This window comes from Chiloscyllium punctatum, chromosome 42, assembly GCF_047496795.1.
Source record: "Chiloscyllium punctatum isolate Juve2018m chromosome 42, sChiPun1.3, whole genome shotgun sequence".
NCBI lineage: Eukaryota > Metazoa > Chordata > Chondrichthyes > Orectolobiformes > Hemiscylliidae > Chiloscyllium > Chiloscyllium punctatum.
Window position 1 is genome coordinate 51976052 of NC_092780.1, and position 13407 is coordinate 51989458.

At 41.2% G+C, this 13407-nt stretch overlaps 1 long non-coding RNA gene across 1 annotated transcript in view; it reads right to left on the reverse strand.

Moving 5' to 3' along the window:
• The window catches only part of LOC140465945 (uncharacterized), a 25242-nt gene extending 12430 nt beyond the window's left edge, over positions 1-12812 (reverse strand). Inside the window, exons 1-2 of the long non-coding RNA XR_011955191.1 lie at positions 11675-12812; positions 11256-11366 (exon numbers count right to left, since the gene is read on the reverse strand). This is a non-coding gene — a long non-coding RNA (uncharacterized lncRNA). The remainder of the gene's footprint in view (positions 1-11255; positions 11367-11674) is intronic.
• Positions 12813-13407: the final 595 nt, after the last annotated feature.

Sequence of the window (13407 nt, forward strand, 5' to 3'; positions counted from 1 at the left end):
GCAGGATTATCTCAGGACTGCACTGCTGTGGCAGTATCAATTAGTCTATTCTAAACCCGATGGTAGATCTCGACCCCTCCGACTCAAAGATCAGCATACTACTCAGTGATACCTGAGCAACACACAATACTCTGACAAGTGGCTTATTATTTACATCCCCAGGGCTTAATGAAGCAATTAAGGGAAATTGCATCAATTCTATATGAGATGCAAAACAGGCCACTTATGGTAGAATGATAGTCTCCCTACCCCTAGATCAGTAGGTTTTAGTTCCTAGGTTAGACTTAGTAGGCTTAAATTCCTGTCCCAACTACTCCAGAGGCGTGTCATACATCGCTGAACATTTTAATTTCAAAAAAAAGGAAAACCGCTTCAACCAATGGGCTGTTGTCATTTGGAAAGTGCAACATGTGTAATTAGGAACCAGCACTTTGGGTCACCTTTGCTGATTCCCTGTGTGTTCTACGGGAGTCAGTAATTTCTATCAGTGTCCAGCGTTACAGCTCGAAAAAGTCCTATAATATCTCTCCTCAATAGGTCATTCTTCCCTTTTGAATATGGGCAGTGAGCACTCAGTCCTGTCTCTTTCTTTAGCAACGAATGGCTACCTTGCTTCTAGCCTGCTACCAGCAAGAGGTTAACTTGCACTGTCAAAGTGTGGCAATACTGAGAACAACCCTCCCCATATTGACCCAGGCTAAGATCACAAGATGCAGCACAAGCCAGTGTTTATGCCCAGAATTAGATAACCAGGAAGGATGTCGTCCACGGCTGGGGAGTCCAGAACCAGAGCTCATGGTCTAAGGATACTGGCGCGGGCATTTTGGACTGAGATGAGGAAACCTTTCTTCACCCTGACAGTGGTGAATCTTTAGAATTCACTGTCATAGAAATTGATTGAGTCCAAAACATAATAGGTTTTTTTCTGGCTAAAGGGATCAAAGCTTATAGAAAGAATGATGGAACAGGGTACTGAGTTAGATAATCAGCCAAAATCATTTTGAACAGCAGCGCATGCTTAAGGGGCTGAATGGCTTACTGTTCCACCTATTTCTGTGACCATTCTGTGGCTTGAAGAGATGTGTTTGGTTCAAAAGCTATTTTGATAGGAAAACAAAAGAGAATGTGTTACTGGCGATGAAAATCGAAATGACCAGAAAGAGTTAGTATAATCACATGGGGAGATATGTGGAAAGAACCTGGGAATTACTAATCTCACTACACATTATATTGATTGAGGAAATGCTGTTCCAATCAAGCAACATCCTATAGACCTAACCTTTGAAGGTTGGCACAGGTTCAGAAAGAGACTGAACACATGCTGAAGCATAACATGGTTGTACATTGGATCAAACTTACTTTTTGACTATCACTTTCTTTTCTCGTGAACTTAAATTGTCAACTTCCTCAGAACTTGGACAGAGTTTGGACTCCATGTTTGTTTCAATTGACTGGAAGGACAAATTAAGATACTTCAAGCAAGCACTTTCAACTACAATTAAAGAGGCAGTTTGATATAGCCCTTGGGGAAAATGGGATCAAATGTTATGGGGAGAAAGCATGATTAGGCTATTGAGTTGGACAATCAGCCTTGATCGTGGTGAATGACAGGGCAGGCTCGAAGGATTACATGGCCTCCTCCTGCTCCTATTTCCTACGTTTCTAAACTGGCTTAAATACCCAAGAAAACTGAAGATTCAGAATTATACGCCTTCATCAGATGATTTAGGTAAACAGGTTAGACATTAGATATTGAGTCAGCATATAAAGTTAGTCCATATGATCTCCCAATATTGTTGCTTGAGGCTGAGATTACAGTTCATTAGAAGCTTTCCCACCACTAAGATGAATCTGTTTGCTGGATTTATCCAGACAATTTTGAACAAAAGTATTTTAAATGTTGTGATTCTCCAGTCTCTGATTCCATGCCTCTATTTGAACAGGATTTGGTTGTTGTGGATATTATCACTGCAGCTTCAATGTTCCTTTTCTCTGTATCCTCAGGTGTCTCCAATTCAGTTGTTGTCAGTTACCAACACTCAATGACAATCAGCCTTTCTAATTGAAACAGAAATTGCTGGAGAAGCTCAATAGGTCACAGGACTCAAAAACATTAACTCTGCTTACCCGCCGCAGATGCTGCCAGACCTGCTGATTCCAGCATCTGCAATTTTGTTTTATTTTAGCCTTTCTAAAATTCTGTCAAACTTCATCTCATCCAAGTCTCAACTACATTTTGTTTCACCATGAACTGGACATCAACTTCCTCTTTATAATACCTCAGCCAGACCCCTGCCCCTATGAAGTTTAAACAGGGGATTCATGAGAATTGGCCCCACTCATTCTTTTGCTCCCCTTTCACTGTTTGTGACTAATCATGACTTTGGATTCCCTTTTAAAGTTAGCTGCCAGTCTCCCTTACTCTTTAATTCCCCTCTGAACTATCTATAGACCATAGAACATAAAACATAGAACAATATGGCACAGAACAGGCCCTTCGGCCCACGATGTTGTGCCGAACATTTGTCCTAGCTTCAGCACCTATCCATGTACATATCCAATTGCCACTTAAAAGGTCGCCAATGAATCTGACTCTGCCACTCCCACAGGCAGCGCATTCCATGCCCCCACCACTCTCTGGGTAAAGAACCTACCCCTGACATCCCCCCTATACCTTCCACCCTTCACCTTAAATTTATGTCCCCTTGTAACACTCTGTTGTACTCAGGGAAAAAGTCTCTGACTGTCTACTCTATCTATTCCCATGATCATCTTATAAACCGCTATCAATTCACCCTCATGCTTCGCCGTTCCAATGAGAAAAGGCCTAGCACTCTCAACCTATCCAGTACAAACTATTCTCCATTCCAGGCAACATCCTGGTAAATCTCCTCTGCACCCTCTCCAAAGCTTCCACATCTTTCCTAAAATGAGGCAACCAGAACTGCACACAGTACTCCAAATGTGGCCTTTCCAAGGTCCTGTACAGTTGCAACATCACCTCACGACTCTTGAATTCAATCCCTCTGCTAATGAACGCTAATACACCATAGGCCTTCTTACAAGCTCTATCCACCTGAATGGCAACTTTCAAAGAGCTATGAACATAGACCCCAAGATCCCTCTGCTCCTCCGTTAACCCTGTATTCCGCATTCTTATTTGTCCTTTCAAAGTGGACAACCTCACACTTGACAGGGTTGACCTCCATCTGCCACACCTCAGCCCAGCTCTGCATCATATCTAAGTCACTTGCAGCTTACAACAGCCCTCCTCACTATCCACAACTCCACCAATCTTCTTATTGTCTGCAAATTTACTGACCCACCCTTCGACTCCCTCTTCCAAGTCATTAATAAATAAATATTACAAACAGCAGAGGACCCAGAACTGATCCCTGCGGAACTCCACTTGTAACTGGGCTCCAGGCTGAATATTTACCATCTACCACCACTCTCTGACTTTGACCGGTTAGCCAGTTCTCTATCCAACTGGCCAAATTTCCCACTATCCCATGCCTCCTGACTTTCCACATAAGCCTACCATGGGGAGCCTTATCAAATGCCTTACTAAAATCCATGTACACTACATCCACTGCTCTACCCTCATCCACATGCTTGGTCACCTCCTCAAAGAATTCACTAAGACTTGTAAGGCAAGACCTACCCTTCACAAATCCGTGCTGGCTGTCCCTAATCAAGCAGTGTCTTTTCAGATACTCATAAATCCGATCCCTCGGTACCCTTTCCATTACTTTGCCTACCACCGAAGTAAGACTAACTGGCCTGTAATTCCCGGGGTTATCCCTATTCCCTTTTTTGAACAGGGGCACAACATTCGCTACTCTCCAGTCCCCGGTACCACCCCCATTGACAGTGATGACGAAATGATCATTGCTAACAGCTCTGCAATTTCTTCTCTTGCTTCCCACATAATCCTAGGATATATCCCGTCAGGCCCGGGGGACATGTCTATCCTCAAGTTTTTCAAAATGCCCTTCCTCACAAGTATCTCCTCTACCTTACCAGTCTGTTTCATACTCTCCTCTTCAACAAAACGGTCCCTCTCATTTGTAAATACTGAAGAAAAGTACTCATTCAAGACATCTCCTATCTCTTCCAACTCAATACACAGTCTCCCACTACTGTCCTTGATTGGATCTACCCTTGTTCTCGTCATTCTCATGTTTCTCACATACGCATAAAATGCCTTGGGGTTATCCTTGATCCTACCCGCCAAAGATTTTTCATGCCCTCTCTTAGCTCTCCTAATCCCTTTCTTCAGCTCCCTCCTGGCTATCCTGTATCCCTCCAACGCTCTGTCTGAACCTTGTTTCCTCAACCTTATGTAAGTCTCCTTCTTTCTCTTTACAAGACATTCAACCTCCCTCATCAACCAAGGCTCCCTCACACGACCATCTCTTTCCTGCCTGACAGGTACATACATATCAATGACATGCCGTATCTGTTCCTTGAAAAAGTTCCACATTTCAACGACGTCCTTCCCTGACAGCCTATGCACCCAACTTATGCTCCTCAGATCCTGTCTTGCAGCATCGTATTTATCCTTCCCCCAATTGTAAAACCTACCCTGTTGCACTTACCTATCTCTCTCCATAACCAAGGTGAAAGTCACAGAATTGTGGTCACCATCACCAAAATGCTCACCCACTAACAAGTCCATCACCTGTCCTGGTTCGTTACCAAGTACCAAATCCAATATGGCCTCCCCTCTGGTCGGACAATCTACATACTGAGTTAGAAAAGCTTCCTGGACACACTGCACAAACACTGCCCCGTCCAATCTACTTGATCTAAAGAGCTTCCAATCAATATTTGGGAAGTTGAAATCGCCCATGACTACTACCCTGTGGCTTCTGCACCTTTCCAAATCTGTTTCCCAATCTGTTTCTCCACATCTCTGCTGCTATTGGGGGGCCTATAGTAAACACCCAACAAGGTGACTGCTCCTTTCCTATTTCTGACTTCAGCCCATACTACCTCCAAAGGCAGATCCCCCTCGAACTGCCTTTCTGCAGCCGTTATACATTTCTATTTAGCAAAGTCACCGCCCTCCTTTTTACCACCCTCCCTAATCTATATTCAGCACAGTTCTCACTGGGGTTAACAATAATCCATATCCTTTGCAACATCATACAGAGAATAAGAGTTTTGTTTTTGCCACCATTTCCTGCTTGTGGAAATGTTAAGCTGTACTGTACAGCTGAAGCTGAACGTTGCCCAGATTTGTGCTCAAATGCCCTCTTGCCCCATTGAACTCAGCCCTCCTCCAACTCAGAATTATTCTGGATTGTTCCTTGTTCATTTTATACACAAGCTGAAATCTTTCGATACAATGATCAATGCTTCCTTAAATGATCCCAGTCTAATATTGAATGCATTTTATACATATTGTGTGTATGCACACAAATTATGAAGTTGGCAGTGCAGATTGAAGTTATCATTATGATTCTGAACATTATAAATCGGACCGTGGCATGCAAAATAAAGGAATTATGACAAATGGTTATAAACAGTCCTGCTTTTCCCTCATGTCTAGTATTTATGCAGCACGCTTCAGGAAGGGATTTGAGAAGGTGCACAAAAGGAACGCAAAAATGGTACCAGAGATGAGCAACTGGAGAACTATGTGGATAGTTTGAAGAAGCTCGGACTGTTCTTTATGGAGAACCGAAGATGAAGAATTCATTTTACACATGTTCAAAATCATGAGGGATTTGGATAGAGTAGAGTAAAAGGGTAACAGAATGCATTTGGATTGGTTACTCTTTGGAGAGTTGGTGTGGATTTGTTGGGCCACGTGGCCTGTTTCCATACTGTGCGGATTATATTTTAAAAAGGCTTGAGAAGAAAAGGACACTGATTTAAGATGATCAGCAAAAAAAAAGAAATCAACGGTTACAAGGAAAACTGTTTTTTTTAAAAACAACATTGATTGGAAACTGGAATGTTCTGCCTCATAGAGTAGTGATGGAGGCAGCTTCAACTGAGGTCTTCAAAAGAATCTACAATTTTCATAAGGAGAGGTTTTGCAGTATCACATAGTAAAAGGACTTGGGAGTGAACATAGGCAAGTTCCTCTTTGAGAGCTGATCAGATCATTGCCTCCGAGTTGTTACCATTGATCATTGTATAACATTGCACAAACTACCAGCTCACCAGTTATTTTGTAATGGTTTGCCATATTCTGATATAATGACTAACCTAGTCGTGCATGTGACTAAACATACTTTGCAATTACTTCACTTCATCCAGGAGAACCTGCACTCCCATTTTCCTCACTGTTTGCACTGACAATGTTTCCAGAACTGCCATTCATCAAAGAGCACAAATTAAGTCATTTAACATCAATAAACTTATCCAGAATTAAGTCCAAAGCAATTTAACAAAACAAATCGCAGACTTGAGATTCAATATTCCAAGCCTGGTGGACTAGTTTTCTTAATTTAGTCAATGACTTTGCAATTTTAATAAATCACATTATTTGCCATAGTGATAATAAAAGAACAGAGATATCCATGCAAAGTCCGAATCAGGTGTAACAGACCTTTAGCTGATCGTTGTTCTCTTCAGAAATTGTGATTATAGGCTGGAAAGGTCCTTTCAGTGTAAGTCTAATGAGTTATTGTAGTTCATTCCGCAGAGTGTAAGTGCTAGGTAGCCCAACATCGTAGCCCAGTGATGGTGAAGGGAGCGGCAATTAGGTACTTTAGTTCTTTTGCCAGTCAATCAAACTGCTCTCTCTTTGATCATATTGAACTTCTTGACTATTGTTGCAATTACCAGGTGAGCAGTGAAGATTCCAATGCTCCCAATTTTAGCCTTGTAATGGTGATGTTAATGAGGGGGTAATGACAGAGCAGTATACCTTGTATCCCAGTCTTGTAATCTTGCTAATGTAACTAGTCATTGCTGCCTTCACCACCCATCCCCCTGGAGTGTATTGACAATGCCATTCTATGATCTGGAAAATGTTGCTGGGTCTTTATTTGTTTTCAAGATGTATCATGAACCATCGTGGTCATGTTGGCATGGGGTTCTTTTAACTTCCACAGGATGTCTACAGTACACCACAATAAGGGAATGCTGGAGTTGGAGTGTGGAAGACACAGTACAGAATGAAAAGAAGAGAAAATCATTTCAGTCGTATGTCACCATTGTTGATAGCCATTTCTGGGCGATGCAAGACCTTCATACTGAAAGACAAGCAAAATTCAACCGACCATTGAAAAACTTTGAATGTTTTATGCTGATTCAAGATTGGTCTTTTAAAATAAGCCAAGCATTTCTGGACCAGTCAAGCAGTTGTTTTCTGTGATTGTTCTCATCTGTGTTGGTGTTCACCACACTGCCATGGGATGCCTTCATGAGGCAATCCTGACATAATCTTACAACAACTGCCAGCACTTCCCTTTCACATTATTGGATTCCCTAACATAGCAGATTTAATCTGACATTAGACCAAACTTATTTGCAAATTTGTTTACTTAGTTTCTGACAAACTTAGCTTTCCACCTAATTCATAGTGTGAGGTGTCAACACTTTCACAGCTGCAACTAGTCACAAAGTACCAGTTAAATCATTTTAAATATGTGCATGATCACAAAGTTAATATTTGGCACTTCTTATCAACATCAAGAGTTTTGGCTGTGAGGGCAGGAGCTGGTGAGTGGGGAGTAAAGAGGTCAAATAAAGACTTGTCTGCAATGGTTCAGAGGGAAAACATCCCAAATGCAAGGATCTAAGTTTAACTTCCTTATCTCGGAAAAAGAAACTCAACCTCTTTATACACTATTGCTAATTAAACCCTTAGAAGCACAATTAGTAACTCAATGTTTGATTCAGAATCTGAACATTGTAATTACTCCTTATTCAAATTTACTGAAGGTCCATGTCATATTAGTCAGTATTGGCTGTTTTGTTGAAAAGAAAATTTTATTCCTTTTCCTTTCCTGCTCCTTCGTCCATTCAGAGTTTACTGAAAGATCTGACCATAATAAACCCAGGAATAATTACAGATCTCTGACCCAGAGCAGTGTAATGACCCCAGGATTTAGGTTTCTATTAATTGATGATATCAGTGAAACGGTGTGGATGTGATGCTGCCTGTATTGAATTCACCATGAAAGCACTTTATAAGCTTGATTCAAACAAATAACTATTACTAGGGAAAGTGCCTGACTCTGTGGATACACATGGCCTCTGGCTAACTTAAATTATAAAAAGTGCGAAGCATTCAATGGCGATGCTGTATGGGAGATAGACCAAGGCGAGGAGACCAGAAGCTGGTCCCAATCCATAGCCATATTTCTTCAAATACGCAGCCATATTTCATCAAATGTCACCAAACTCTGGAGACCATGGCAATGATTTTGGAGGGAGTGTAGAATAGGGGAGGGTTGGGGGAGTTAGGATGAGCAGGAAAGAGAAATAAAGCGAGGCGATGAGGTGGGGTGTAGGAGAGGAACCCATTTGCAGTATTTTCACTATGGCTCCAATGTCCAGAAATAGACCTCAGTATTGATCAGCAAGCAATTTCCTATCTCAGCATTTAGGGTGGTGGTACTACTATTTAAGACAATTCTGTCTCAAATATTAAATTACCCCGGAGGCAGTCTAGCAGCCTCTTTAATGGAGCTGCTGTTGTCTGAACTGACATCCGTCGCACTGCACAAAACATTTTGAAGGAATCAATGGTTCTCCAACATTCCCTTTTCACATTGTTGTATTCCAAATGGAGCATAATTAAACCACATCAAAATCAGATCAAATTCAAACTTGCTTCCTCATTTCTGGCAAACTTTGATTCCCATCCTCCTGACAATCTCGTCTGTCAAAATGTCCCCAGCCACAAGTCATCATGAAGCACACATTAAACAAAGGACTTACACCTATAAATGATTCGCAAACATTTGAAAGTAAACCCTGAAGATCAAAAGGCTCTATTGAGCTGATACAGCATTTTTTAAAAATAAAGTGGAATCACTGTTATCACCAGGAATAATGCAAATATTGGGAGGGGCTGTAGTCTGGAATGGTGGTGTTTGCTATAGCACCGAGAGATGTTGTCAAGAGGAAGTTCCTCCAGAAATCTTACAGAAATTCCTGCTCTCCAGAAATTCCTTTTCACATTACATTCTGTTAAAAAAAAGGCCACTTTCAAAAGCTATGACTGCAATATATGTTGGCTTTTTTTCAACTTTTACAGAGGTTTGCAGGACACCACGGTCTGTTCTTTTTGAAGGGATGGGGTGAGGAGAGGTAGCTGATGTATTAGTATTGGGAAGCAGCGAGTTAAGTAGTCAATGTGTTTTCAATATGTTTAGCCTCATTGCACAGTCCAGTGCTTGGAAGTGAACAACTGAAGGCCTGAACATTGAAGGGCTAGAAATGATTATTGAAAGACTTTGTGTTTAATGCCTGCTCAATTCTTCACTGGCTTTTAACTGGGAGGTGGTAGGATTCAGAAAGTGACAGGGAGGGAGTCTGCCACCTTCCCATTGCTAAGCCATGCTGACATAGACCTCATAGTTCTCTTTGACATCTTAACGCTCCATGAGCTCTCAAGCCTGCCTCCCTCATTTCCCTGATTGTGCCCAGCTTTACAGGCTCAGTGATGATCAGTTTGAATAGTAGGGCTCAGACATGTGCTGATCTGTCCTCCCTCTTACTGGAGTAGCAGCTCTTGAAATTAAGCAGCACCGTCAACTGATGAATAACCCTCTTCATTTTAGATTAGAGTGGTGCTGGAAAAGCACAGCAGTTCAGGCAGTATCTGAGGAGCAGGAAAAGCCCTTTATCAATGAAGAATCTCTTCATTGGTCACTGCTGGCAACATACCATCCTTGGCATACGCCAAAGCCTCCAGGTTTCAGTCCCAGCATGAGGTCTGCAGCATTAACTGCAAGCTTCCACCTAAAATGTCTTTTTACAAGACTGACGATACAGCAAAGATTATATGCCAGTCAATAATTTCTTTAATGTAAAAGGACAAACTGTGGAAGTTGACAATCTGAAAGAAATACAGAAGTTGCTGGATAAACTCAACATATTTTGCAGCATCTATGGACAGAAAGCAGAGTTCACATTGAGTCAAGTGGCCCTTCTTCAGAGAGGTCTGAAGTTCTGAACAGGAGTCATTCAACTAAAAACATTAACTCTGTTTTCACTCCACAGATGCAGCCAGATCTGCTAGCTGTTAGTAGACAGTCACATGGTGTATTCAGTTTATTTTTCAATGACCTTCTTAATTTCTGGAGAACCAGAATCATCAGCTCCCTTTCACTTTCAGCAGTTGACGTTTTCAGAGCTGCAAATGGTCATCAAGTGCCATTAAGTCAATTGAAGCAAACACTTACGTTCAGAACAAAAACATTTTTCGAAACTTGAATATGAGTGTCAGGATTTCAAGCTCCTGACAGTCAGGCTGGAACATGGAAATGAAGGATGTGACAAACTTATTCCTTCAATACTTTACATGCATTGCATAGTCTATAAAAGTCTCAAATAAAGAGCTTAGGGCAATTATAGAAGGACAACTAAGTGTCCAATTTCTCCAGTGAAGAGCTTTGGATACTGGTTCTAATACAGGATTGACTTTTCCTCATCAATGGGTATTGGCTCAGCAATTGCAAACATTAATAGTGGCACAGAAAGGTTTGCCACTCTGCTATCGTTCCGATTTCACCATCACCTCTTTAGATTGGGCCATTTCATTCTTGGGATAGTGACCCAGCAATATCTTCTTGGTCAGGCCACATCAGCAGCATGCTGCCCTTGGTGGTGCCATCCACCACAGCAGCGCTGGCTCCAGCTCTCAGTCCAAGCAGCAGGACTCCACCACAATTCACAACATTATTACTGCAAAAGACTTTTTAAAAAAATACACCACAATCTAACTTCTCGGAAAAATACACACTTGGGAGGCAGAGCCCAGCAGTTTCCACAATGTGCTAACTGTGGCCTGGAACAGCGTACTTGACATTGTTCTTGCATGTATACAGAAGGAAATACCTACATAACTTCACAAGAATTGCTAGTTCTCCAGCAATAGCCTTTATTCCAAATACAATATTATTCAGGAGTTAAATTGCACTTTGGGTCAAACTGACACTTCAGTTTCTTCAGTTGTTCCTGACAACTATAGGTTTCATTTCCATTGCAGTTTGGATTGTTACACTTACTATGCCTGCAATTGATGATAAAAGATAAATGAAGTTATTTAAATGAGCATTTACCTCCATCCCACAATTTTGTGCCAGCTGTTTGGAAGACTGAAGATTCGGGATTCAGGACTGCAGCTTGCATTCAGCCGTTTGAGTGAAACTGGCCACACTCCAGATGGGTGACTGCAATAAATGTTCATGATTCAGTTACATCACATTGTAAATTTTTGCTATAAATTCGGAGTGTTAGGATTGAGCCCTGCACTATCACTTGATGAAGGTGCGACACTGCGAAATCTAGCGTGCTTCCAATTAAACCTGTTGGACTATAACCTGGTGTTGTGTGATGTTTAGCAATAAATTATTAATTTGTTCTTCAAAGCCTTTGTTGCTGTTGATAACGATTAGAGACAGAAATGGGATAGCAAGTTCTTGAATGTATTCATATTCAGAGTTTAGAAACTTCAATAACAAAATGCAAGCAAACTTACAAAGAAGTGTCTTCGATGTTCTCTCCTGGTACAATATTTTTGAAACAAAATTCTGAATCCCTAATTCTCATGCAGGTAACAGAGAGATAGTAATGCAAATGCTCTTGCCTGTGCTGCTGTGTGATGTTTCCTGAAAAGTCCAGAGAAAGTGATTTACTTTCTATTTTGTGTACTCTGAATGAAGCAAAACATTAATCACATATTGTTTTCAAACTGTTAGAAACGAAAATCGCTTCTTAATAATCGCTCTAGACAAATTCAGGAAAACAAAGTTTTATTAGCAAGTCTGCAGAGTCGGGCACCCTTCTGAGTAAAAGGCGCGCTGAGGCTTACAAAGTTTCTCATTATATACAGTACAAGTCCCTCCCCTCCTTGGTTCTAACGAGCCATGAGGTTCACATTCTTAAAAACATCATTATTCTCCAACTTGTATCCTTATCACAAAGTCTGCAACAAATGTCTCCAGACCCTCCCCTTCCTGGCTCTTAATGAGCCATGAGGTTCACATTCTTAAGAACATCATTATTCTCCAACTTGCATCCTTATCACAAAGTCTGCAACAAATGTCTCCAGACCCTCCCCTTCCTGGCTCTTAATGAGCCATGAGGTTCACATTCTTAAGAACATCATTATTCTCCAACTTGCATCCTTATCACAAAGTCTGCAACAAATGTCTCCAGACCCTAGAGGTGTTATTTTTCTCTCCCTGTAGTCTTATCAGTCAAAGACTTATTCTTCTCTGTGCTGTAGCAGATGTCTCTGTATCAATCTGTAGCAGATGTCTCCCGAGTCGTTTCCCTGTCTTGCAGCCTCTATCAGTCAAGGACTCCTCCTCCCCTGTCTGTGTTTATGGTTTCATCAATCAAGGGCCTGCTTGTTTTACTCTGCTCACAAATTGTCAGCATTCTGCACAATTTAAACTATTCTACTTTTGAGTATACAAAATGTTTTTAGAAAAAAAACAAAAAGTCTAATGTTTTAGAAAAGACGTCACTCTGCTTACAAATTGTCAGCAATATGCACAATTTAAACTATTCTACTTTTGAGTATATAAAATGTTCTAGAAAAGAAACAAAAGTTTTGTCTTTTATTATGGATCAGTCTGTGGTCCAGGCACATCTTAAAGTTTAAACCGAAATTACCTCTCACACAAACTTACTTTTTTCATGATGGATTTTGGAGTGTACAGTTTTTCATCTACCTTGTACTTTGGACTGCAGGTGATCTGCAAATAGTCAGAAAAATCCTATGCAGTCATTTTAAGCGTACATCTACATCCAACAAAATCATCATTATTAACCTGAAGAATTGAGTAAGTATTTCAAGCGATTGACAGCTAGTTTTATAAAACTGGTTCAAGATTCATTAGCTCAAAACCCTCATTGCCTGTTGGCAGGACAAGCTAATGAGGCTGGAGTATGGAAGCAAAGAAAGGGAGATATGATGCAACTAATTAATTTCTTCAAAACTTTATACTTGTTGCAGCGTCTCAAAATATCTCAGCTAAAGAGCTCCAGGTCCAAATGGAGACTAGGCAACTAATTTTCCAATCTCTCCAATGAAGACCTTTGGTACTGTCTCCACAGGCAGGGCTGCATTTTCCATCTCAACTGGCATTTGCCAAGATTCTCATGAGTCAGGCCAAGCGGAGGGGAGTTCAGGAGCAAAGCCCAACTCCCTTCTGCCCCATTATATTATCCTGTCCGTGGGAGGGGGGCAAATGAAGTCACCAA